We start from the raw sequence: 7,804 nt of genomic DNA on the forward strand, positions 1-7,804 counted from the left end.
GGGTGCGTATCTTGGCTGCAACAAGATAGTGGTCCGAGTCGATGTTTAGACCTCGGAGTGTGCGTACGTCTAAAACACTGGAAGCGTGCCTTCCGTCTATCACAACATGATCGATTTGGTTTCTCGTTACTTAGTACTGCATACTACCATGTTTCGGGCCCAGGCGAAGTCGATCAGCCTCAATCCGTTATCGGACGTTTCGTCGTGAAGGCTGAATTTTCCGACGGTGGTTCCAAAGATCCCTTCCTTGCCCACCTTGGCATTGAAGTCGCCAAGCACGATTTTGATATCATGACGGGGGCAACGCTCATAGAAGAGATCCTTGGATGCCTCATCCTTCTCTTCCGTCGGGGCATAGGCGCAGATGAGCGAGATGTTGAAGAATCTCGCTTTGATGCGGATTGTGGCTAGACGCTCGTCGGGGTGAACGACAGTACTCGTCGACGGAGTTTCTCTCCCACCACAAATCCAACACCGAATTTGTGCTCCTTTACGTGGCAACTGTAGTAGACGTCGCAAGGCCCCAGACATTGCTTGCCTTGCCCCGTCCAACGCATTTCTTGGATGACGGTGATGTCAGCTTTTGTCCTTACGAGGACATCAACCAGCCGGGCAGAGGTCCGGACATTCCAGGTGCATGCCCTCAAATCGTAGTGCTTTAAACGTTTGCCGTGGTCGTCATCATAGGCTTTGCCTTGCTTCTTCACTTGAAGTGGTTTTTACGTGGCGGGTCCCAAGCCCAGCGCACAACCCATTGCTGGGACGGAGGTGGTTTCGCAACTAAATACACGTTTATATAGCGAGCCGCTTGCTCCAAGCAGACACCCGCTTGCAGCCGAACCTACTGGTGAACAGACGCTGCAGACTTCAACAGAAATACAATATACATATATAAACTGAGATGAAATACCTTAAAAGCCAGTTTCGCGAAAGCAATTTAAGTGAAAATTTTTTTTTTTCCGCCAGGTTCTATATTAAATTCAAATAAAAAAATAAATTTTCATTAAATTGCTTTCATGAAACTGGCTTTTAAGGTATTTCGACAGATGGTGATTTGAGATTTACCACTGCACAACTCAACCCTTTCTTCGAATGAAGCTTTAGCGCATAATAATATTGGCAAATGACATCCATTGAGCCAATCGTAACACACGAGAGTTCGATATACGCAATGGTGCAACAGGTCGATTTAGTCTGACATTTACGGCACCTTTTCTCACTTGTCACCTTTTAGTAATAACTCGACCTCACCACCACCTGGAAGCTCTTTTTTGCTATTGGACTGCCTTTACCGTTTTCAATACATGTTTTGAATATTCGCCAAATCGGATCATAAAAAAGATTTTTAGTAATAACTCAACTCCAGCGCCAACTAGCGGATTAAACTGTGAAACTAAACTATCCAGAGACCCACTCAAACGCACACACAAAACTTTGTTAAAATCTCCCCAGCCATTTAGGATTTCACTCACATATAAACCTACAAAAGAATTATATACACATTCAAAGATAATTAAAAGTCAGTACGTTTGTACTTTTCCACGCCTCCTTTTTAAAGAGCCCATTTTTCTCAATGAGTATGGGATTAATTTCATATATCTCGATACGAAGGGTTCCAGTACTGTACCATGAACACTTCCAAAAATATGCAGTATGAAATTCGGCTTGTACGGTAGGTGCCACGCCCCCTTTTCCAATAGCTCCATATTTTCTCCATGACTATGCGATTAATTTCATATATCACCACACCAAGTTCCAGTACTCTACCAGGAACAATTCTAGAGATATGCAATAAAAACAAATTCGACTTGTATGGGAGGTGCCACGCCCGTTTAAAGTTCCAGTACTCTACCATGAGCACTTCCAGAGATACTTATTGTGAAAAATTCGGTTTGTATAGGAGGTGCCGCGCCCTTTTCCAACAACTCCAATTTTTCTCCATGAGTATGTGATTTCTTTCATATATTTCCATACCAAGGTCAAACATTTTACCATGAACGCTTCCAGAAATAGGGAGTATGAAAAATTCGGTTTGTATGGGAAGTGCCACGCGCCCTTTTCAAATACCTCCAATTTTTATCCAAGAGTATGGGATTGATTTCACATACCATATCTACATACCAAGTTCCAATACTCTATCATAAATACTTCCGAGATATGCAGTATGAAAAATTCTATTTGAAATAGGTCCAATTTTTCTCCAAGAGTATGCGATCGATTTCATTTGCGCCAATACCAATTTCCAGTACTCTACCATGAATACTTCCAGAGATATGCAGTATGAAAAATTCGGTTTGTATGGGAGGGCCACACCCCCCTTTTCCAATGGCTCAAATTTTACTCCAAGAGTGGATGGATGGAGTCGATGGATTTCATATATCTCCATACCAAGTCCCACAACTCTACCATGAACATTTCCAGAGATCGTATGGGAGGTTCCACGCCCCTTTTATATATGGAGATTGTTTTTATCCGATAACCATCCTTTGAATGTCTGCAGCAGGTGTCCGAAATTTCAAAAAAACTGGTGCAGCCGTTCTCGAGCTTTACGATATACATAGATGAATAAGAGTTGTTGCTGTTAATATTGCGCTCACTTACGTACAAAAAAACATAGCAGCAGGGTTTTTATGCATAATAATATAAATACATATGTATGTATGTACATAAATATGCATATAAAAATGTAAGTGCTAACATCAATGTTAGTTGCTCCTTGTGGCAACATAAACGACTCTACATACATAATTGCTTACATTGGGCGCGTTTATAAGACGTAGCTGTTGCCCAACCGTTGGCTATTTGTCTTAGCAACGCACAGTTGAGTAGGTCCTCTCAGCTCAACAGTTGGCAACTCTCCGCCATTTTTTTCAGCGGAAAAAGTTTACGCTACCTGAACTCAACGTGTTGGGCTTAGCCTAAACAGCTGATCGAAAAGACTTACGCCGCTTATATTAAATTTAACGCCGCTTCGTTAGGTAGCAGTTGCAAACAAATTTATTATATTTTATATTACTGATGTGATAAAATAACTACAATATTTTATAATAATACTACGTTTCTAAATATATGTTTTTAAGATGTTTGCTATATAATTTTACACTGTTTAATTCATTGTAACATTGAACGATTTTTTCAACACGGCGGCAGTTCAGCGTTGAATTCTAAATACTATCGGCGCAACTATCTCTATTAGTTGCAATTTCATTTGTTTACATTTATCAGCTGTTCATTTGGCAGCATATTCATCAAGCCGTTTCTAAGACGTAATGGTTGAATTCAACAGTTGCCAGCAGTTTTGTAGCAGATGAGCTAAACAGCTACGTCTTATGAACGCGCTCATTATTTCCCCATGAACTGTACATATATATTTGTTTTTTTTAACATAAGAATCAACATTAACGTTAACATTAACACGTGTGTACATATACAGGGTGTCCCAGAAGTAACCTGCCAAAATTGAGGAGAAGGCAGGTGGGGTGGTTAGCTCCCTGATAAGCAAAAATTTTTCAAGTAAAAGTGTCACCGTTTTCGAAATAAATAAATTTTTTTGAATTAAAGAAAAATCATGTCTATTCATGTATTTACTTTAACTGCATCTACAAACAAAGCTATACTTAGTAAATTTTTTATGTAAAATACTTCCAGATAGTTGCTTCTCCATATTCAAATGCAATGTAGTTAAAATATATTAAGGAACCATTATAAAATTATGGGATTTTTAACTTTTTGATATTTACTTCCCCAACTTTTACTATCTCTGGTGAAAAAAAAATGTACTGAGCTATAATTTTACATTACATAAGAAAATTGCTCATTTAATAAATATTTCAGAAATATGCCACTCTTACTATTTCGAATAGAATAAAAAAGTTATAGCCGCTTTTATGGGCAAAGGACTGAGACACGCTAGAATGTATTTAATAGATTAAAATTTAAGTTGCTCTTGTTACCGACCAATGACATGCTAAATAGTACAAAGGTACATTATTACCTGCTCCTGACATTATTTTATGTTACTTACCGGGATTCGGACTAGAGTCAATAACAAGGGCTATATCTATCAATAGTTTTTGTGAAGGATGGGTTCACGGGAACTAAAACATACATGAGTTGTTTGCAAAAAAATTTATTCATTTATTGATAAAATATGCTCAAATTGGCGACCTTCTACTATAATACAAGCTCGGCACCTTTTAAGAAAAGACGCTTTTAGAGATATTAAACTCAACTGGGCTATCTCAGCAGCAGCTCCATTTATTTGTTCCCGCAAATGCTCTTCGTTTTGCAATGCTTCTGAATAAATTTTGTCCTTAAGACAGCCCCAGTAGAAAAAATCGAATGGATTCAGGTCTGGCGATCGAGCAGGCCATGTGATTGGTCCATATCGTCCAATCCATCGGCGAGGATAAGTTTCGTCTAAATGAGCTCTTACTTCACGCCCGTATTGAGCAGGACATCCGTCATTTTGCTGCCATAGTCTTCGCCGCAGGTTTAAGGGTACATCTTCTAAAAGAGTTGGAAGCCTTTTTTGAAGGAACTTTAAATAACTGTGTGAGTTGAGCGTTGGCGGCAGTTCCACAGGTCCCAATATCTGACAATTAAAAATACCGCACCATAAATTTATTTTGTACTGGTACTGCCAACGATCTTATTTCGTGAGGATTGTCTATCTGCTAACTGTGAAGGTTATGTAAATTAAAATAACCAACGCGTTTGTATGATGATTCATCGCTCCAAATTATTTTATTAAAAAAGTTGGGGTCTGAATCATGCATTCGCAACATTTCACTGCAAAATCTAACCCTCGACAGGTAATCTCTCTCTTGTAGAGCCTGAACACGTTGAATGTGGTAGGGATTGTATTTTAAAGCTTTGCGAACTGTAGTTTTTGGTATTCCAGTCCGTCTTTTCATCATTCTCGCTGAAGTCGATGGACTTAGTTCCACTTCCTCTAACACAACTTTAACGTCTACCGTTGCAGGACGTCCTGTCTCGCCGCCACGCCTTCCAGGTATGCGACCTTAAAAAAGTTAAAAATTATAGTTAAAAGAATATCCGCATATTCATACTGCGTGTTCTCTGTCATAGTATTAATAACACAATGTTCGAAGGGTTCAATTTCACAAAATCCACTTTCGCTAATTTCGGTAAGTAACATAAAATAATGTCAGGAGCAGGTAAAAATGTACCCTTGTACTATTTAGCATGTCATTGGTCGGTAACAAGAGCAACTTAACCTTAAATCTGTTAAATACATTCTAGCGTGTCTCAGTCCTTTGCCCACAAAAGCGGCTATAACTTTTTTTATACCCGAGCGCACTTGTGCACAAGGGTATTATAACTTTGTTCACATAACGGTTGTTTGTAACAGGCAAAACAAATCGAGATAGATATAGACAAATGTATACATAAATGATCAGAATGAAAAGAGAAATCGATTAAGCGGTGACTGTCTGTCCGTCCGTCCGTCTGTGCACACGATAACTCGAGTAAAAATTGAGATATCGTAACGAAACTTGGTACGTGGACTTTTTCTGGGCGTAGGACGGATGGTATTGAAAATGGGCGAAATCGGACAATAACCACGCCTACCTCCCATATAACGGTAAATTTCAGAAATGCGAAAACTGCGATATTTTAGTAACTACTGAAGATAATTCACTCAAAATTGATATTCACAATGAGTTTTAGACGAAAAATAAAAATATTAAAAAATTTTGGCAAATGGGCGTAGCCACGCCCACTTATGGTTACATGTGTATATCTTGGTAACCGCTGCACCAATTTCTTCCAAACTTGGCGCAGTTGTTGGTCCTGGTACAGGATACCAAATGGCCGAAAATTTTTAAAATCGGACAATAACCACGCCCACATCCCATATAACGGTAATTTAGAAAAATACGAAATCTTCGATAAATCAGTAAATATTAAAGCTAATTTGTTCAAAATTAATGTTTGGAACAATTCTTTACCAGGAAATACGTTTATGATAAAAATTTTGGAAAATGGGCGTGGCACCGCCCACTTATGATCACATATATGTATCTCGGCAACCGTTCTACCAATTTGTACCAAACGGTACGGTTATTGTGCTTGCCACACAGAAGCAAAACGTTGAAAATTATTGAAATCGGACTAAAATTACGGCCGCTTTTCATATAACGGTAAATTTCAGAAATGTCCGAAATTTCAATATTTCGAAATTTAAGGACGCTAATTTACTTAAAATTTATACACCCCGGCTTATCATGTAGCGGTAGCTTTCGGAAAGGTGGAAAACGTATATTTAATACTTGCGCCGGGTATTTAATGTTCGGCTCCGCCCGAACTTAGACTTTCTTACTTGTTTTCTATTCGAAACAGTAAGAGTGGCACCTTTCTGAAATCTTTATTAAATGAGCAATTTTTTTATGTAATGTAAAGTTATAGCTCAGTAAATTATTTTTTTTCACCAGAGATAGTCAAAAATCCCAAAATAGTCCTAATTTTATGATGGTTCCTTAATATATTTTAACTACATTGCATTCGAGTATGGAGAAGCAACTATCTGGAAGTATTTTACATAGAAAATTTACTAAGTATAGCGTGGTTTGTAGATTCAGTTAAAGAAAATACTTGAAAAGGCACGATTTTTTTTAATTCAAAAAATGTAAATATTTCAAAAACAGTGACACTCTTACCTGAAAATTTTTTGATAATCAGAGAGCTCGACCCCCCTCCTACCTTCCCCTAAAGTTTGGCAGGTTACTTCTGGGACACCCTGTATACTGTACTGCATGTGCGGCAGTATACTAACCGTTCCACAACAGATCCACCTTCTTTAAAAATTTCGGGCAGTATCCCTGTAGTCAAATATATTAGTTGTAAACTACCTCACAACTAGTATGAACCGCATGCCCAACTAGTCTGCCAACTATCTTTTTTCCATGCAATCAACTGGTATTTTTTAACATGGGGATGTCCTACAAGATGGTAATTATCAGATATCGGTCAGAAATATACCAGTCTCATACTAGTTCAAAATAGACAGAAAAATACTCCTCCAATTATGGATCAAAACCACTACTTTGGGAGTCAAAAAATAAAATGAATTCATGAATATACAATAAAAAACTTTTGATTAAGTACACTTTAATATATTACACATTTTTATTTAGCAGCCTTAGATTTGCCAATAATTAGTGTTAAATTTTTTGAGTATTAATTAAAAGTAAAAATAAATACATAAATATTTCAATCTTTCGGACATAAATTTAAATGCATTTTTCATTAAACGTTATTAAAAGTAAAAGGTTTCAGGTACAATAAATACTATATTTTTATCTTTATTTAATAATATTGAACATGCAAAAGAAAACATTTTAGTTAAAAATAAAATGAATACTTTAGTTCATTTTGTGTGAACTAAAAAAAAAGTTTTCACCAAAATAAATTAAATTCATTTACTTTGCACATTTCAGTCTATTCTTTATATAAATGTACAAAAGTAATAATTAATGTTTAAAGTTTGAGATTTGGATAAGAAGAAAATAAATAAATAATTCAAGCAGTTATTAAGTATTCTTAATTTTTGTCTATAGTTTGGCTTGCTGATTGATAATAGAAATTATTCAAATAATTATATTAATCGTTTAATTAAAAAAAGTAAAAAATAATTGGAAATCATCAAAAATAACAAAACGCAAGAGTCGGGATTGAGTATAACCATGCAACTGTAACTGCATACCTAGCGCAACGACTATACCCCATTGCATTCAAGAGGTAGTTAACAAGGAGTATAAATACGAGCAACCAACAAAAA

This window comes from Rhagoletis pomonella, unplaced genomic scaffold, assembly GCF_013731165.1.
Source record: "Rhagoletis pomonella isolate Grant_MI unplaced genomic scaffold, Rhpom_1.0 Rhpom_scaffold_00017, whole genome shotgun sequence".
NCBI lineage: Eukaryota > Metazoa > Arthropoda > Insecta > Diptera > Tephritidae > Rhagoletis > Rhagoletis pomonella.